We start from the raw sequence: 18523 nt of genomic DNA, 5'->3' as shown, positions 1-18523 counted from the left end.
TTTTTTTACACACTTGCATAACTCCCTGACCAGCCACGCCAGGCGTCGGGCTTTTGTTTGGCTTTATTTTGTTGCAGAGAGAGAGGGAGAGGGAGAGAGAGAGAGAGAGAGAGAGAGAGAGAGAGAGAGAGAGAGAGAGAGAGAGAGAGAGAGACTCAGCATTGGCCCCTAGAAGGCGAAGCTGTCAGTGTTGGGCATGGGCTCAGGTTTCTCGCCTGAGGAAGTCTGTGGGAGTTGAGCAGTCTGGTTGTGTTGTTCAGGGATGGGTGAGAAAGGGAGGAAGGCCCCTGGGTGGGAGGAGATGGGGGTTAGAGCATGTGACCCAATGGAGGCATAGGGAAGAGATTTTTCCTGTGCATTTAATATATTCCGGACACTGATTTGCAAATGTATAATCTATGGCCTAATTTTCCCAACCACAGATTTTTCTCTTTCCTTTTTCCTCCCCCTTCCCCTCTCTTTTACGTTTATTTATTTATTTATTTATTTAGTGTGTGGAGGGGTGCCCACAGGCTGGTGGAGGCCAGATACCATACGGTTCCTGAGGATGGAACTCAGGTGCTCAGTCTTGGCAGCAAGCCCCTTTGCCCGCTGAGCCATCTTGCTGCCTCCTTCTGACCCTTGCACATCCTTGTGAATGCAGAGCCACTGAGATGTCAGGTAAACGGCTCAGAGATTCGCAGCCTATAAAGCAAGCGGCCTATAAAAGGATTTAGAGTTTCCCTGATACGGTTCTGCTGCTTCGACATGGACACCTGTGGCTTCTTCTAGACGCAGCTTCTTCCCCTACACGTCTCAGCTTCAGAATGTCAGCCAGACCTGTGGCTGCCTGCCGTTGGCTGTGTCTGGGCTCCAAACAGACAGGACTTGTATCTTACTCACCCTGCTGATCTCAGCACCACAGACAGACTCGGTGGCTATTTAATGGCCCGGGTTGTCATGGCAGCCAGAATGGTCCATGCCTCTGTGGTTCTGCAGGCTTAGTCAGGTGATGCTCAGATCCTATGACTCCTTCTCCAAACCCAAGTCATTATTTCATCAGCAAACCAAGTCTGTGGAGCTGCTGCACATTAGCAAATGTCCCCACACTTCATGCATGTCACTTCCTTCCTAGCAGGGACTAACTACCTCAGCACCTGCACCGACTCAAGACAGCCTAGGGACAGGATGGTTTCTTATCTCTCCTGTCAAGAAGCCTTGTAAGAATGGTGCAGAAGCCTCAGTAACCCTGTCGGTCCCATAGCTCCCTTGCCAAAAGCCACCGTGGCGCCCCCTAGAGGCTCTGTGCCTTCATAAATACCTCTCCCCAGAGTCTCCACCTTTGCAGGCAGAAGCTGGAAAACCTATTCACCCTGCCCCAGGATGTACCTCAGCTCTCCTTCCCTCCCTCTTCTCATTGGTGACATTTCTGCACTGTCCTGCATCCCTTGCCAAGCTCAAGGAACATGGGGATACCTGTCTGAAACACCTCTTTGGGTCTGGCTTAAGTATCTTCTTCATGACCCATTCTCCGTTCTCCACCCCTTCCCTGAACTACATACTGTAAGATCCCCAGCCCCCTCCTCTGTTGCTGGTTCCTCACACCATCCTTGATTGATTGTTCTCTACCTTAGTTTTTGGGACTGGGTCTCTCACTGAACCTAGGCTGTCTGGCCAGTGAGCCTCCAGGACCTGCTGTCCTCACTCTCCCAGAGTTGGTTTACAGGTACCCACTGTCACATGCAGCTTTTTAATGGATGATGGTGATCTAAACTCATATCTTTACGCTCGTCTGGCAAGCACTTTACCCACTGGGCTATGTTCCAGGCTGTAGTTTGGGTTCTTTTTGAGGCAGAGACTATGTATCTCAGGCTGGCCTTGAATTCATGGCTATCCTTCTGCCTCAGCTTTCCAAGCGCTGGGATGACAGGAATGCACAGTTACACCTGCCTGATTCTCCTCACTCTGGGCGATGCGTGGCTATGATGGTCTTACCTGGGCATCTCAGCAGCCTGCAGCGCCCAGTCAGCCTGAGCATGCGCACAGTGCTGAGGGGTGGAAGGATCAACTACAGGCTTCTCCCCTTCAGCCTCTCAACACTTGGGACTCCTTGAAACAACAGAGACTCAGGGGCTGACACTCCACCTAGGATCCAAACTGCCGGTGATTTCCCCTCCTTACTCGGAGTCCTCCTGACTCAGTCTCCAGAGTTTCTGGCATAGGCCACCTTAGCCAGCCTGAGCAGGTCTGCTTTCCTGCTGCTCAGTGCTCACTAGATGCTGCCTGCATCCCTTGGCTCATGGTCCCTTCCTTCCATCACTTCTGCTCTCCCTTCTGTCACAGTTTTTCTGACTTGGACCCTCGAGCCTTATTATTATTATTATTATTATTATTATTATTTTTAATAAGAACCCCTATGGTGACACTGGGCAAAGCTAGACGCTCTAAGATACAGTTCCCATCAGCGAGATCCTTAATGACAGCTGGGAGATCCTCTTGCCATGTGGAGGAACATGCTTGCAGGATTTGGGGATTTGGGTAGAGATGGCTGTGCAGTGCTGCCTCCTACAGCATGCTCAGATCTTTCCTGTGGATCCAGCTGCAAGCCTCTGCTTGCCCACCGTGTTCTCCCTGGCTATCCCTTGACCACACCAGAGCCAGTGCTGCCTGATGGAAATTCTCCTTCTCTTTCCCCTCTTCTTCCTTCATCCCCTCCTCTTCTTCCTCTTCCTCCCTCTCCTTTTTCCTTAAGATGTAGCTCAGGCCAGCCTAGAACTCTATGAAGCCAAAGATAACCTTGAATTTCTGTCCCCCCTGCCTCCACCTCCCAAGAGTTCCGCTTCTCTGTGCTGACAATGGACATTTGTGTGTCCTCAGCAATGCTCTACCATCTGAGTCCTGTTCCCACCCACTAAAGGCTTTCTTTTTACTTTGATTTTTTTTTCTCCCAGGTTTGCACTCAGCCTACTCTGTGACATTGGGGTCTTCTGACGCCCACTCCTCAAAGGTTCTTTCTTCCATCTCTAGTATTGCTAGCAAACTCTTTTGTGTTCCTTCTCTAGAGAACTTCATCCCAGACTTTGATGTTTCCTTGTATTTTGTTTAGTTTGGCAACCCAGAGGACCCCAGAGCTTTGCTACATGTTAAGCAAGCACTTGGCCACTGATGGGCAGCCCAGCATTCTCGTTATCTTTTGTTCCTTGTCTGCCTCCCCCCTAAGAATGTGGGCATCTTCACAGTGGAGTTGGCCTGGCACTCCATCACTGGAACTCAGGGTTTGCTCTATGTGTCACTGCATCAATGAGCCTCAGTTTCCCCCCTTTGTCCAGTGGTTTTAACAACACCCTCTGTTTCATAAGGTTACTTTGAGAACAAGATAATAACGGCTACGATTATTACCTGCAAAAAAGGAAGTCCACTGTTGTACCAGGTCTTTTAAGACATGTTGCTAGTGTTTTGGTTCAAGGTCACTGGGTGACAAGGGACAGAAGCACTCTGAAGCTGGGTCCAGGGGAAGAAGGTCTGTTGGAAGATTGTGGTGGGTAAAACACCCAAGAGGGTGAGGTGTGTGTGTGGGAGGGCTGCATCTGCTTCCTTGCACCATAAGGCTCTTCACTCTTCATCTGTCCCCTGAAGGAGTGTACAGTCCCTCCTCCCACTTCTCTCCTTGCGCCTGGTCTTTCTCTATGAAGACTACCTACTTCTATTTGCACATGGCCACTCAGAGCCTCAAATAGCCTCGGCACTCTATGACCAGTGGCGGGGCTGTTGGAGATCTACTGTCCCAGGGGTCCTGAGGCCTGTTCCAGAAAAGGACAGTTCAAGGCCCTGGGTGACCTGATTTGTTAATCTCTGATAAGTCACCTGGAGGCAGGGTGGTGAGATCTCAGGGTGTGAGTGGCTGTCTGGGCACATGCCCTCAGAAGGGATAGTAAATAAGGACAGTTCCAGAGTGGTGGAGCTGGCACGGTCACCCAAGCATGTCCTCTGTCTGCTTTCCTGGAACCTCAAAGTGCGTCTGTCCCCTCAGACACATTAGCATGCCTCTGGTGTGTTTTGCTTTGTTTCTGAGGCAGTCTTAGTGTCTAGCTCCAGCTGACCTGAAGAGTACAAAGCACGCATTGACATAGTTTCCTCTATGATCAATCGCCATGGTTGATTAGACTCCAGCACTGTGCCAGGAAAATAGAGAGAGTAAGACGCAGCTCCTGGTTTTAAGAACCAAGTTTTCCTTGATAGGCCTTGGTCACTCATTACAATGGCTTTTCAAATGTGCTAAGAAATGGTGCTAAGACTGGAGAGATGGTTCAGTGGTTAGGAACACTTGCTGTGCATGCTTTGAGGACCCCACATAAAAAGCTGGGCGTGCCTTGGTGCTGTTAACCCTGGCACTGTGAGGGTGGAGACAGGAGGGTTTGCTGGCACCAGTCTGCTGAAAGGTGGTGGATCCAGATTCAGTGAGAGACTATGTCTCAAGGGAGTTAGGCAGGGACAATGATAGAGCAGATCATCTGACACCCTCCACATGCACATGGGTATGGGCGCCCGCACACACATCTGCATACATCCCACACATGTGCATGTGTCATATGCATATGTCATATACACATATGCATGCATAACATTAAATAGTATTATTATTGAGTGAATTTTCTGAGAGGGGTCTCTTCCTTTCTTTTCTTTTTTTTTTTTTTTTTTTTTTTTTTGAGACAGGGTCTCACTGTGTAGTAGCCCTGGCAGGCCTGTAACTTGCCCTATTGAACAGAAGGCTGGCCTGGGACTCGTAGAGATTCACCTGCTTAAGCCTCCTGAGTTCTGGGATTAAAGGTGTGTGGCATCACACCCAGCCCAGAGGAATCTATTTCTATTCACTCTATAGAAGACAACAGCAAACCAAAGAACATTCCATCCACGTCCAGCACGGTGGACCAGTGAGAATGTTGAGGTCACTTACAGGAACATGGGTGACTGGGGCAGCTGCGTCCCTGAAGCCATCTGCACAGCTTGTAGGCATATCCACTAAAAAGGGTCCTCTCGCTCAGCAGTGCTTTACCACTGCTAGAGAGCCTGGGTGGGGGCGGTTCTGGGCCTCTGAGTCCTGTAAGTTTCTAATGAGTTCCCTGAGCCTCTTCCTGTGTCTCCCTCTCTATGACAAATGTTGCAATCAAGGAACTAGCTAGAAGACAATATTTTGGTTGTACATTTATGGGATACAGTATGATTATTTGAAACACAAATACAAATAAAATATATTATGATTTAAATAACTTTTAAAAAAATCTCTTGCCTGGTAACTCCCCTCTGGCAATACATAATTAATGGTTAATTATACCTCATAACATTAATTACATATGACTATATGTTCTATACAATTATGTAATTATATGTAACCAGTTTCCAATTACAAGAGCAATTTATGAGTCTTTAGCAGACACACAGGAGGGGTAGAATTCCCTTTAGCCCCCTACTGCGGGAGGACCATCTCTCTTAGGCTGCTTGACAGCAATTGTCAAGTGGAGAGGTCTGTCTCGCGTGCTATTTTACGAGTGTTCGGTATGCCAGTTCAGATCCTTGGTTTGCTGTTCTAATGGATTCTCTGGGTGAGGTGCTAGAAGGTGATCGTGTTGACATTTATTGCCAGGGTCTCCACTGCTAGACGAGCCAGTGACTCGCTCCCAGAGAGAAACGATGTGAGGGACACAGTTATTCAGAGCAAGCCATTCTGTATGGTACCTGCTGCAGTCCTGGCTTCCACACCTGCCCTCCCCCTTCCATCCATCAGACACTGTGGCCTTGATACTATTCTCCTTACGCAGACAAGGAGACCCACAGGATCGGTCCAGCAGCCTTTCTGAAAGTGGCACAGTCGGTCACCCATCCCAGGCCCTGGGGACTTCTTGCTTTGTAGCCACATTTTTAAGGCTCCTGGATTCTGAGGAGAACAGTGGGAGGTGTCAGGAGGGTCGGATGGACAAAGTGGAGCGGAGCGGCAAGGTTATCCACACAGGGTATTCTCATTAGAGGAAAAAAAATACTTTGCTCACTAGATCAGCAGAGCTGTGGTCCTGGCTTCAATTTGCATGTCTCTGATTATGGAGCAGACGCATTGATGCTACCCAGTCATCTGCTCTTTCCTGTGGATTTTGTAATTAACCTACTGGGCTCTGTGTGGTTCCTCCCTGCCTGAAGTTGAGTACCGGTGTTAGAGAGAAAGGATGTTAATTAGTTGTTGGTCGTATTCATTTCTACTGTCTCCCCCTGCCTGTCATTTTCTGTGCACCTCAGACCACATTATTTATCACACAAAGTGCTTGTGTATGTATCCATTGCCCTGGGTAACCGTGAGTCTCAGAACAGCAGCAGCCAAATCGGATTGTCTTACAGATCCCTGACGGGGGCCTGAGCACACGTAGCTTCCCAATTAATTTTCTTTAGGGCCCCACAACAAATAATGGTCTTCGTATACACATTCTCTTCTTCCTTCTTAAACTAAGTGAATTTTATTTATATTATTGCGTATGTGTGTACATGCAGGTGCCACGAGGTCAGAAAATAACTCTGGAGTTGGCTCTCTCCTGATTTTAAGTGGGATCAGTTTTGAATTCAAGTCAGTAGGCTTGCCCAGCAAATAACCTGCTGAGCCATCCTATCCAATTCTGCATCTAGTGTTTCCTCAATCTGGCAGTGCAGGAAAGCTCTCTCAGTAACTCTTTCTCAGTGGCTTGGTCTCACAGCCATGGTTGAAGTGTTCTTTTTCCTAGTGTCTTGGAGAGAGACAGGGACACAGAGAGTTAGAGACAGAGAGGAAGTCAGAGAAGAGGAAAAGCGAATTGCATGGCAGTGGGAGGATACAGCATGGAATGGGGAGGGGCTTGGAAAGTCAGACTGCACCTGGGGAGGCGGGGCTTGGGGGAGCTGACTGCACCTGGGGAGGCGGGGCTTGGAGGAGCTGACTGCACCCGGGAAGGCCTTGAATGCCAAGCCAGAGAGCCAGACTCCATTCTGCAAAATGAAGGCAGTTCAGCTTCCCCACTGAATCTTTGCTTCTCTCAAAAACTAAGGACCAACTGTTTTCATCTCTAAGGTTCACGGCTAGGACACCAAGGCTGTGGTTACAGGAGGTGGCCAAGGGACAATGATCTCTGGAAGCACCCCATCAGCTCTTGGTCATCTCCCAGAGAAGAGAACTAGACCTTCAGTCAAACTGACTTTCCCAGGATTCCAGTGCAACACAGGGCTTCAAACTCAGCACTGGGCTGAGTGTAGTGGTGCACTCCTGACATCAGCATCTGAGAGGTAGAGAGGATCAGGAGTTCGAGGTCATCCTCGACCACACAGAAAGATTGGATACCATTCGGGGCTATGTGGCTGTCGCAAAACAAACGAACAAACAAACAAACAAACAACAAAACAACATTAAAAATCCAAACTCGATTCCGGTTCTCAGCTTCAGCTCCTAAACCCTCTCAACTCAGTGTGACTACGAGGAGTGTCCGACTGTGTTTCATTCAGTCATTTCTCCAGTTCACGTTTCTTAAGTGAGTGTTATGCTGTTACCCCCTGTAGTCTAGAATTCTGAGCGTCTGGTGATCAAACAAGTCAGAGATTGAAAATGCTTGGAAAAGCTTCTATCCAAACTGACTCTGTATGTGCCTTTTGCTTCTTCTACTGCCTAAAAGTAAAACATGCGGCCCCATATGTCATGTCAAGCATTATAAGTAATCTGAAGGGTGGCAGCGGCCGCTGCTTCCTCCCCTTCCCCCCCCCCCTCATCTTCATCCTCTTGTTCCTCCTCTTCATTCCCCCACCCCTTTGGTTTTTTTATGGCAGGGTTTCTTTCTGCTGGGATTTGAACTCAGGACCTTCAGAAGAACAGTCAGTGCTCTTAACCACTGAGCCATCTCTCCAGCCCTCCTCTTTTTCATTTTTAATTAATCATTTGGGGTTTTTGTTTTTGTTTGTCTTTTGGTTGGTTGTTTTTTTTTTTAAGATTTATTTATTTATTTTATGTATGTGAGTACACTGTAGCTGTGCAGATGGTTGTGAGCCATCATGTCATTGTTAGGAATTGAATTTTTAGGATTGACCCCATTCGCTCAGTCCCTGCTTGCTCCGGCCCAAAGATTTATTTATTATTATACATAAGTACACAGCTGACTTCAGACACACCAGAGGAGGGCGTCAGATCTCATTACAGGTGGTTGTGAGCCACCATGTGGTTGCTGGGATTTGAACTCAGGACCTTTGGAAGAGCGGTCAGTGCTCTTACCCGCTGAGCCATCTTGCCAGCCCTGGTTGGTTGGTTTTTAACAAAGCCTTAGATACTCAGGCTGGCTTATGCCTGCTGTGCATCATGCTGTGCCTTGAATTCCTGACTCTGAGTTTGAGTCCAGCCTGGTCTACAGAGTGTACCAGGACAGTCAGGGCTACACAGAGAAACCCTGTCTCAATGCCCCCATACTCCCCAAAAGATACCCAATATAGTCACCTTCCTCTGACTAGTCTACACACACACACACACACACACACACACAAAAAAAAAAAAAAACCCAAAAAACAAAAACCAAACAACAAAAAACAGCACACACACCCCAAACCTATCGGCAGAATTGGTTTCTGCCCTGGAGGCTCTCAGGGAAGAGAGGCAAGCAATTGACAGCCTGAAGTGTGGGCAGAGGATTGAGAGGAACAAGAGTCTATAGTAAGAGTCTGAGCCGGGCCTTTAATCCCAGCACTCGGGAGGCAGAGGCAGGTGGATCTCTGAGTTTGAGGCCAACCTGGTCTACAAAGTGAGTTCCAGGACAGCCAGGGCTATACAGAGAAACCCTGTCTCGAAAAACCAAAAAAAAAAAAAAAGAGTCTGTAGGAGCCTGAGCTGAGGTGGACAGGTGACCAACACTTCCAGGGAATCGACTGTCAGCTAAGATGAGACATCACAAGGGCCCAGGGCAGAGGAGAGAGAAAGCCCATGTCTGAGGCAAGAGCAATGGGAGGTCTCATTAGAGACCCTAGAACAGCGGTTCTCAGCCTGTGGGTTGCGATCCCTTTAGGAGTCAAACGTCAGATATCCTGCATATTAGCTATTTATTCTACTATTCATAACAGTAGTAAAATTACAGTTATGAAGTAGTAACAAAATAATTTTATGGTTGGGGGTTCACCACAACACAAGGAACTGTATTAAAGGGCAGCTGAATTAGGGAGGTTGAGAACTGCTGATTTCGAAAGAAGAGAAAGAATAAGAGAAGGCGTTGGGTGAGAAAGGGAGGAGCAAGAGGAGGAAGGGGAGGACCAGGAGAAGAAGGGGGAGGAGGTGATGCGGTGTGCAGCAAGAGTCAATGCCAGGAAATCAGGGTACTTGTGGGGGCCTTGTGTAGCCTATGGGGTTTCCAATCCAATAGTGGGGATGTTGCATGGATGGATCTCTGGGAGAAGCCTGTCACCCTCACCGTAGAAGGCATGGGGTTGCATGTAGGCCAGGGGGCAAGTGAGACACAGGTACCAGGAGGCCAAGAGGAGTCGCTTGGTCCCTCAGAGCCCCTGAGCTTTCATTCCAACCCCCTCCTCTTTGCCAGCCTGTCCCAGATGAGTTACACAGGAGCTGGCTGGACAGTTAATGAGGTTCAGTTGCTCCTAGCCTTTGACTCTGGGGTGGGGACCATCGAGGATGATCCCCACCCCCACCCGGGGAAACAACCCCTGTGTCTGTTGAGGTCAGTCTTCCCTAGTGCAGTTCAGGAAGGCAGCTCAGGTTCAAAGTCAGGGGTGTGGGGGAGGGTCAGGATGGGCCGAAGAGGTAGGCATCAGATGGGGCTCCTAGGAGGAGACTCAACATGTATGAGTGTCCTCATGTATGAGTCTGTGGGTACTGCTATCCATAGGAGAGTCTGTGTTGACACGTGTGTGTGTGTGTGTGTGTGTGTGTGTGTGTGTGTGTGTGTGTGCATACACGCTTTCTGAAGGAGTCTGTCTTCTCATTTAACCCTAAGTATGCTGTATCCTTCCTAGGTTAAATTTTCAGACTGACCTCTAAGAAACATTTAACTCCAAGCCAACCCTGGTCTAGCCCAGCTTGCCCTCTGACCCCCATACCACACTGAAAGCTGACCCTTCCAGACGCTTTGCCCAGCCTTACTAGGGCCCTGGCTTGTTAGTGAAGAGGCAGATCAGGGTCCTGGAAGCAGCAGCAACTGAGTTTCACACACAAACACACATGCATTCAATACGTGCACTAGCTAAGATATGTGCACACATGTGCACACCAGGCATGAGTGTGACCACGCACACTCATGCTCCTAAGAACCAGCCTGAGAGATACAGAAAGCTCCAACTAGGGCACTGTGTAGCCCCAAATGTAACCTGGATCCTGGATCCCATGTCTAGTCCATCTTTGAGACTGTCAGGATAAATAAATTCTGGGTCTGATGGAGAGGCAGATATGCATATGGAGGGTGTACATAGAAGCCCTCATGGGTAAACCGAGACACAAGGACACAGCAGACTGTGTGTGTGTGTGAGCATAAGCCACTGTGTGACACTTCATGGAAGGCATTAAACATTACCCCCCCCCCCCACACACACACACACACTGGATATGATCATCTTGATCTGCTCAGAAGCACAATAGAAGCACAAACAGCTCTACAGAGTACAGGGCTAGCTCTAGCTTTGTGCCCTTGCTAACTTCTCTGAGCCTTGGAAGATCATGTAGAATGTAGAGCAGGCTGGCCTCGAACTCACAAAGGTCCGCCTGCCTCTGCATCCTGCGTGCTGGCATTAAAGGTGTGCACCACTATGCTCAGCTTTCAATGTGTATAACTGGGTTATGGCAGTGGACCAGACAGAAAAGCCCCTGCCCCTGCAGAGCTTGCATTTTGCACTTATTTATTTCACGACTCTGTTGGCCCACACTGGTGGCCATCAGAGGAGCCAGGAACTTGTAGGAGACAGTTTTCTCCTTGTACTATGTGGGTCCTGGATAGCAAACAAGCAGTCAGACTTGGCTGCAAGCACCTTTACCTGAGGAGCCATCTTGTCTGCCCAAGAGTTTGCCTTCTAGTATATGCACAGGGAAGGGCTCATTAGAAGCTTAGTGCTTACTCTCCTTCCTGATAGGCTCTTCCCAGGTGAGCAACCAGAAAGAAGTCTGTCTCCTCTCTTCCCCTCGGGGCCCTACTTCCCCTCCGCTATAGTCCCAGTACCTCACAGAACTCTCAGGTACACCCCTTGTGGAAGGGAATGGGTACCCAGCTCCAAACAGCAGCTCTATATAACAGCGAGACATTTAGCAGTAGGAAGAGCTGCCCCTGGCTCTGAGGATGGAGAGAGGTTTGTGTCTTAGAGGAGTCACTGGGCAGATGTGGTGCACACACTCCTTCCCCCTCAGACACGGAGGCCACAGGGAAGTGCTCGCTGAGTGCTGAGTGAGATTCTCCGGGTCCAGCCTGTCCTGCAATGGGGACAAGTCACCTGCTCTCCCGACTGCTTTAGGTTCTGGGTGGGGGAGCAGGGACTCCAGACAGATGAGGAGAAACAGAGACAGGCTCGGGAACTCTTCTCCTTGATCTCCAAGTCTCAGAACTGGGCATCACAGCTGTGATGGTAGCCCAGGGGACCCCATGGAGGAGTTAGCTGAGCCCACCTAGGGCACCCCATGCTGGAGAGAAGTCCTAAGGCAGGCTGGCTGAGCCAATGTTGAAGCCTTGTGCTTGGTGGGAGCCAGGGAGGTAGGAGGCCATGAAATTGATGCTCTTCCTTCCTGCTCATGCCCAGATCTGGAGGCTGATTGGTGGACAGAGGTGCCAATCAATAAGCTCTCTGAACAACCATCCGGCTACTCCCTTGAAAGCCTCCCCTTCTTCCAGAGCTTTTCTTTGGAGCAAGTTCCTTCAGATATAAAGTAACAATAGACACAGCCAGGTGCTTCCCCACCTGCAAGGCACCCAGCTTGTCTAAAAGTTGTGGATCCCTGGCTGCCTCCTGCAGGCTGTGGACGCTGCACTCCATGTCTCCTATGCCTCTCCACGCTTCAACCAGGTTTTCCAGAGTGAAGGTGTGGGCAAGCAGAGGGGCGAGCCCAAGTGTGTGCTGTGGCACCGTGTGCAGGTATGAGCATGAGGATGCACGCGCACCAGAGGGGTGTGTGTGTGCAATGGCTTGCATCTTGCAAATGTGTCTCTGTGCTCTGTGTAAGGGTGAAGAATCACAGGAGATCAATGGCCCCAGGGACTCTAAAGCTGTTCCAGTCCCCTCCACGGGAGCAAATTTGTGCAATGGTATGCATCTGTGCAAAGGAAAGGGTGGGTCATTGCTAGTCTGTCCAGAGATAGGCTTCTCATTAGCAGGCCAGGCACCACCACACAAGGTCTTAAATGATACAACAGCTCAGTGAAGTAGGAGAGGTGATGACCCTCCTGGATGTAGCATCCAGGCTGGACCTAGAACCCTATGCAACATCCTCCAGAGCTGTGATTCCACACTGAGACCCAGGGGGCTTATGCACGGGGCTCAGGGACAGGTGTAAGAACACATGGGCCTAGGGTGTGGGCAAGCTGGCTGTGGCTTAGATGCTCTGGGGTGGTGGGCTCAACAGAAGCAGGAAAAGTGGGTGGGTGGACTGGAACCTGCGGGCATGGGTCGCTGCAGTCCTTGGGAGAGGCGGGGGAGGGGAGGTAGGAGCCGGTGCATGTGAGAGAGGCTGTGAGAAGTGCGGAGACTTTTTTCCTTGTTTCTTTCTCTTCTGACTTCAACCAGGAACAGATGTGTGAGGGGGCTGACGAATTGGAAACATCTGTAACAACTGTCCGAGCTGAAGTGTAATAAATAGGCCTTTCATCACATTCCCTGGAAGGGGGTCGCTGGGGACAGGCTCAGGGGAGCCCTGAAAGGGCTTGGTGGTAGATAGTGGCCTGAGGATGGGTGAGTAGAAAGACAGACAGACTGGCCTCTGAAAGTATAGAGACAGAGCGGCTCCTGGCCTCTCCCAGCAAACCTCAGTTTTCCTGACTGTGCAGTGGGTTTAGCATTCCTCTGAGTTCTGAGACTGGACACCCAAGGAGTAGGCAGTTTTCAGCTGACATAGGCAGATAGTTGGCCAGACCATGGGTCTCAGAATAAACCATGCCTCTACCCCTTGGCCATGCCTCCTCCTTGGCACTCCCTGTAATGGTCCCCAGAAGTCTTAGCCCTTGGAGCTTACATGAATCAAGTTTTTTGAGGAGAGGCACATGGTCCATGCAGTTAGGATATTGGGTAGGTAGGAACTGGAAGAGATGCGGAGACTGGAGTTTACCAGTTTGGATAAGAGTGTGCTGGGAGCCTTATCCCATACTTCATCGCTGTCTATCTCAGACCCACACACAAACCAAAGAACTCCCTGCCAGATGAGGATCCAGAGAACCGGCGACAGTCTGATACAGCACCCAGGGGCCCCAGGGAGGAGGTGTGTAGTAGCCAGGCTTCCAGTGAGCTGGGTCTTCTATGACGGGTTCTCCCTAGGCTAGATACGAGAGGTAGTCAGCCCTGACTGCAAGCTCAGGAGGGTCAAGGGTCTTCCCAAATTTTGGGGTGCAGAGACTTTTATCTCCTGGATCTCAGGAGCTGTACCCCAGAGGAGGAGGATCTCAAGAGTCTGTCCCAGCCTGGTGGCTTTGCCTGGGTCTTTGTTTAGTGCAGCAAAGACAGAGTCCCCTGAGACTCCTGAAGCCAGAAAAGGGACAAAGAGTCTTGTTTGCCCCTGATCAATAGCTGTGTGATTCAGGTTGCCTAAGCAAGCTGCTGTGCGTCAGCTGCTCTGTGAAGTGAGTGCAGGTTATCCTCACCTCACAAACCAAGTACAGCCACCTTTTGCAAGTGCGACACATGTCACTATGTACACGCATCCATACAAATACCTCCAGGGCCAGCCTCTCCACATGGCCCTAGGACTCTATGCTCCATCCATCCTCAGGCACTGTGTAGATGGTGACCACTCCCATCTCGGATGATACCTACTCCATCGAAGGCCTCCAAGACTTTGAACTTTCTGAGGGCGGACGCAGCCTCTTCCTCTTCTCAGGCAATTGGTTGCCACACCTGTCTGTGTCTGGCGAGGGCCTCTTAACTCTTCCAGCTCACATGTGGCATTCGTTTGTGCAAGGTGTGTTCTGTGAGCTTTACACTTCATAACTCAATCAACCCTAACCACCATTCAGGTAAGAGTCTGTGAGCCATATTTGAAAAAAAGGAAGAAAGAAAGAAAGAAAGAGAGAGAGAGAGAGAGAGAGAGAGAGAGAGAGAGAGAGAGAGAGAGAGAAAGAAAGAGAAGAGAAAAGAAAAAGGATGAATGGATGGATGAATGGATGGATGAATCCTACTGCCTAGTGAAGGCAACGACAGATCTTTGTTACCATGGAGACATGCTGCTGCCCAGCAGCCTCAGGAGCCTGGAGAAAGCTCTGCCTTGGAAGGAATGACGGCAGGTTAACGGAGTCCACGGAACTTAAAGCCAGGGCTCAGACTCCTGTACAGGCAGGGCTGTTCTATTGAGTTTCAGTTGATTTCCCAGGACCACAGATTCTGGGTCAGAGCTGGACTGAGCCGCTCCAGCCTCCTATCCTGGGCCTCCTCTCTCTTCTACCCTTCAAATCCCAGGACAGGTCCCATGCGGGTGAGATTTTAGCTTAGGGGCTCAGATCAGCCTTTCTGGGGTTTCCTTGGACCCCTCTTTCTGCTGAGGGCATCACGGGGACAAAGCACTTGGGCCCCTTGCCCCGCCTTCTTTTGTTTAAGCAAGCAAACCGACCAAATGTTCCCAGCTTGGATAGGGTGAGATGTCCTCCCTAATCCAAACCACTGTGCCCCTCTGGCAAGAACTGCCCGTGTACCTCCTGACTCTCCACTCTCCATAGGCCTCTCGTCGACAGCCCCAGGCTTCAGCGTCTTGTGTGGAGTCATCGGTTGGTGAAGCCCAAAGATCAGATCACAAGGTTCACCTGATGGAGCCCAATGAGGACTCATAGAGAACAGGACCGGACATGGTCTGTGCTGGTGATGATGAATGAGTGGTGTTCACAGTGGCTGGGGGGCGGGGAGGAGGGGACGGCAGGGGACAGGATAGGATAGGACAGAGAGGTGAACTTTTAAGGTCCCTTTTAGGGAGTAAACTCCGACATTCTCCACATGTCACCCTGTCCTGGAACGAGAAGACACATAAGACGGTCTGTGGCAGTGAGGCTGGTCACACGGCCATCCATGCGGATGTGAGTACATATTGACACACGTAGTACTTGCAGAGGGTGGTCGCACTTGGTTTGTACATATGTGCATTCATCGGGAATACAGACATTTGCATGTCTGGGGGAGTTTTGTTTGTTCGTTTGTTTAGAGACAAGGGGTCAAGTAGTCTAGGCTAGCCTTGCACTACTGATCCTCCTTACTCCATATCCTGAGTACAGGGATTACAGGCATGTACCACCACACCCAGCTTGGAGGAGTACATTTGTAAATGCACGCACATGAGTGTGTGTGTGTGTGTGTGTGTGTGTGTGTGTGTGTAGCTGATGCAGGGAGCTCACATGGGTCTCTATGTGCCCATGTGGCTAGGGCAGGCATGCTTGTTGGAAATAGGAAGTGATGTCAACTCCTAAGACCTGACAGTCCCACCCTGACCAGCCTGGGCCCCCTCTGTCTCGTGGGGTGCCTGGCTGAGTCTCTCAGAGAGGATTTGAGAAGGCGGCATCCCAGCCCTTCCCAGTTACCCAGACAGACCCACTGGGTGGGGAGGAAACTGGAGACTTCAGAGGCTCCTGTGGGCCTAACTCAGTTACACACTCATTATGCAGTGTCTTTGCTGTGAGCCTGTGGCTGCTGGGTCGGGCGGGATGCGGCATGTGCCCCTCAACCTCAGACCCTCGGTGCCTGTGGTTTCCTCCTGTTGGGTGTGTGCCCCATCCTGGGGCTGTCCAATCCCCAGAACCTTTGTGTGAGCAGAGACTCATCTCATCTTCAGTGAGCTGTGATCAGACAGAGGCACCTAGAGGAGCCTAAGAATAGGTGGTTAGTCTGCCCCAGGAAGCAGATACAAACAGCAGAGCCTGTGGTCTCTGGCTCTGCCCCTTCCTCTGGCAAGCTTTCTCTAGAAGCCTGGTCCTCAAAGCTTCCCTCCAAGCTGGTAGTGGGTGAAGGCTGGGGGGCACAGCTGCCTGCACGGTGCCAAGAGCCACCGAGGGAGGAGGGGCTGTCTGAGCTCCCCCATGCGCAGTTACTTACACCCCTCCCCATCCCAACTTCACAATTAGACTTGCGGTTTGCAAAATCCAACGCCAGCCTAATGAGAAGCATATTGTCTCCCAGGAGAAGCTGGAGGGGAGCAGAGGGCACCACGCCTCCCTAGGGAGGGCCTCTGAGCCCATCAGAGCCTGGGGAAGAAGGCCAGCGGCCCCTCTGCCCTTCCTATCCCCAACCTCCCTTCCCTACAACAGGCTTTGCCTTTCCCCCTGGTGGGGAGGGGGGGTCATTTGGGAGCCAGATGTGCAACTGCAGCCTCAGGAAGGGAGGGCAGCTGAGGGAGAAAGAGGAAGAGTGGCCTTTGGAATCCAACCCATGGAGACGCAGGAAGGCAAGCTCTTCCATTTGCACAGGAACATCAGGATCTTGGGCAAGTTGCTGAACCTTTCTGAGTCTTCATGACGTCACTCTCACACCCGAGGGTGCCCATAAAAGGGTAGTAGGGTACCCATGCCAGCCCTGGACATAGTAAGTACGCCACATGAGGAGGCTCTGTGGGATGTCATGGAAGGGAAAAACACTGGCGCGTCTGAGCTAATGCCAGCACAGGCCAGCAGACGCAGCGTGTCCTATAAGTCCTAGCTGGTGCTGAGAGAAGACAGTCTGTGGGACCCTCAGTTTTCCCCTCATGCTCCCTAAACCTCAGGGCAGGCCATTGTTAAGTCACAACCTTCTCTCTTACTCTGAGTGGAGAACAGTTTGGAAGCTGTAAGGCTGAGGCCAAGTCCTGGGCTTCCTTCCCCACTCCTCATTTACTGCATGTGAGCTCCACCAACCAGTCCACCTGCCTGCCCTTCTCAATCCCTTTGCAGGATTCTCAGGGTAGAAAGTGATGCTACCCACTCCAGACTATGCCCACCAAGGAGTCCTCTCCCCTAAATCCATTTAAGATGACCAGACACTCACTAATCTTACAGCTTTCCCTTTGTGTCATATGCAACCCTTTTGTTTCCTTCCTCCATTTGAAGAACTGAACTGAGGGCCTTGCGCATCCTAGGCAAGAGGGCCACCACCGAGCCACGCCCCGTGCTCTCATTTAAGCCTTAAAGCACGGAGAGAACAACCCAAAGAGCCACTGATTGGTAGAAGAACATCACATGGTGCATCTATCAAGTTCAGTAAGAGTGCAGTGCACAGGGATGAGGTGTGCTGACCCTCCGGACATCATGCTTGAGGACAGAAGCCAGACCCAGAATCAGTGGCTGGGGATCGGGATGGGAACTGACTGCCCGTGGGTTTGGGCACTGATAAGGATGTTTCAAATCATACCATGATATGGTTGCATGGCTCCAGGATTCACTAAAAATCAGTGACTCATATACTTTGAGAAGTTTCATGAATGAATTATACTCCTTTGTACTTACTTATGTTTTATGTACATTGGTGATTTGACTGCATGTATGTCTCTGTGTGAGGCTGTCTGATCTCCTGGAACAGGAGTTACACACAGCTGTGAGCTGCCATATGAGTGCTGGGAATTGAATCTAGGTCCTCTGGAAGAGCAGCCAGTGCTCTTAACCACTGAGCCATCTCTCCCAGCCCTGAATTTTATTCCTTAAAAGAAGCTATTCAAGCCAGGTATGGTGGTGCACACCTTTAAACTCAGCACTAAGGAGGCAGAGGCAGGTAGATCTAGGTGAGTTTGAGGCCAGCCTGGTCTACTTAGTATTTCAAGCCATCTAGAACTACATCGTGAGACCCTGATTCGGAGTGTGTGTGTGTGTGTGTGTGTGTGTGTGTGTGTGTGTGTGTGTGTTGGGTGAGGGAGGGGGATACTGGAGAAATAGTTTGGCAATTAGGAGTACATGTTGCTCTTTCTGAGGACCTGGGCTTGGGTCTCATCATTCACATGGTGGCTCATAACCATCTGTGACTCCAGCTCTACAGGACCTGAGGCCTCTTTTGGCCTTAGGGGGGCACCAAGTACATATGTGGTGCATAGACATAGGGGAGGCAAAACACTCAGACACATAAAATAAAAATAAGTCTTTTTAAAAAGTTATTAAAGATAAAACAGCAAACCAAAATAAAAACTAAGGTGAATTATATAAGTCCTTTGGCTCTTCAAAAATTCATAGCAATTTTGGTGCAGGGTTGGTTTGCCTGTTCTTGTTCAAGTTCATGCTCAACTTCTTCAAATCTTTTTAGATTTCTTGTGAAATCTAAAGATAGGTTGATGGAGACATAGCAAGTTCTGGGCCAATCGGGGCTTCCTAGTAAGACCCTGTCTCAAAATAAATAAGTTTGAGGCCAGCCTGGTCTACATAGTGAGTTCCAG

General features: G+C 50.1%; 2 long non-coding RNA genes across 3 annotated transcripts in view; both read left to right on the top strand.

The window, feature by feature from the left end:
* Positions 1-18523, top strand: part of Gm12930 — a 31350-nt gene that overhangs the window by 1930 nt on the left and 10897 nt on the right. The gene's annotated exons all lie outside the window — the stretch shown is intronic.
* On the top strand, positions 11507-17640 carry Gm32371. 2 transcript variants are annotated; one of them, XR_376649.3, is made up of 5 exons: positions 11507-12084; positions 12173-14171; positions 14868-14996; positions 15115-15218; positions 17214-17640. It is a non-coding gene; the product is annotated as a predicted gene, 32371 (long non-coding RNA). The 2 variants fall into 2 exon arrangements; XR_001784435.1 differs by lacking the exons at positions 11507-12084; positions 12173-14171 and adding an exon at positions 14254-14626.

The sequence above is a fragment of the Mus musculus genome, chromosome 4, assembly GCF_000001635.26.
Source record: "Mus musculus strain C57BL/6J chromosome 4, GRCm38.p6 C57BL/6J".
NCBI classification, from domain to species: Eukaryota; Metazoa; Chordata; class Mammalia; order Rodentia; family Muridae; genus Mus; species Mus musculus.
The sequence above is the reverse complement of the archived record's forward strand: the minus strand, read 5'-3'. Positions and strand labels throughout refer to the sequence as shown.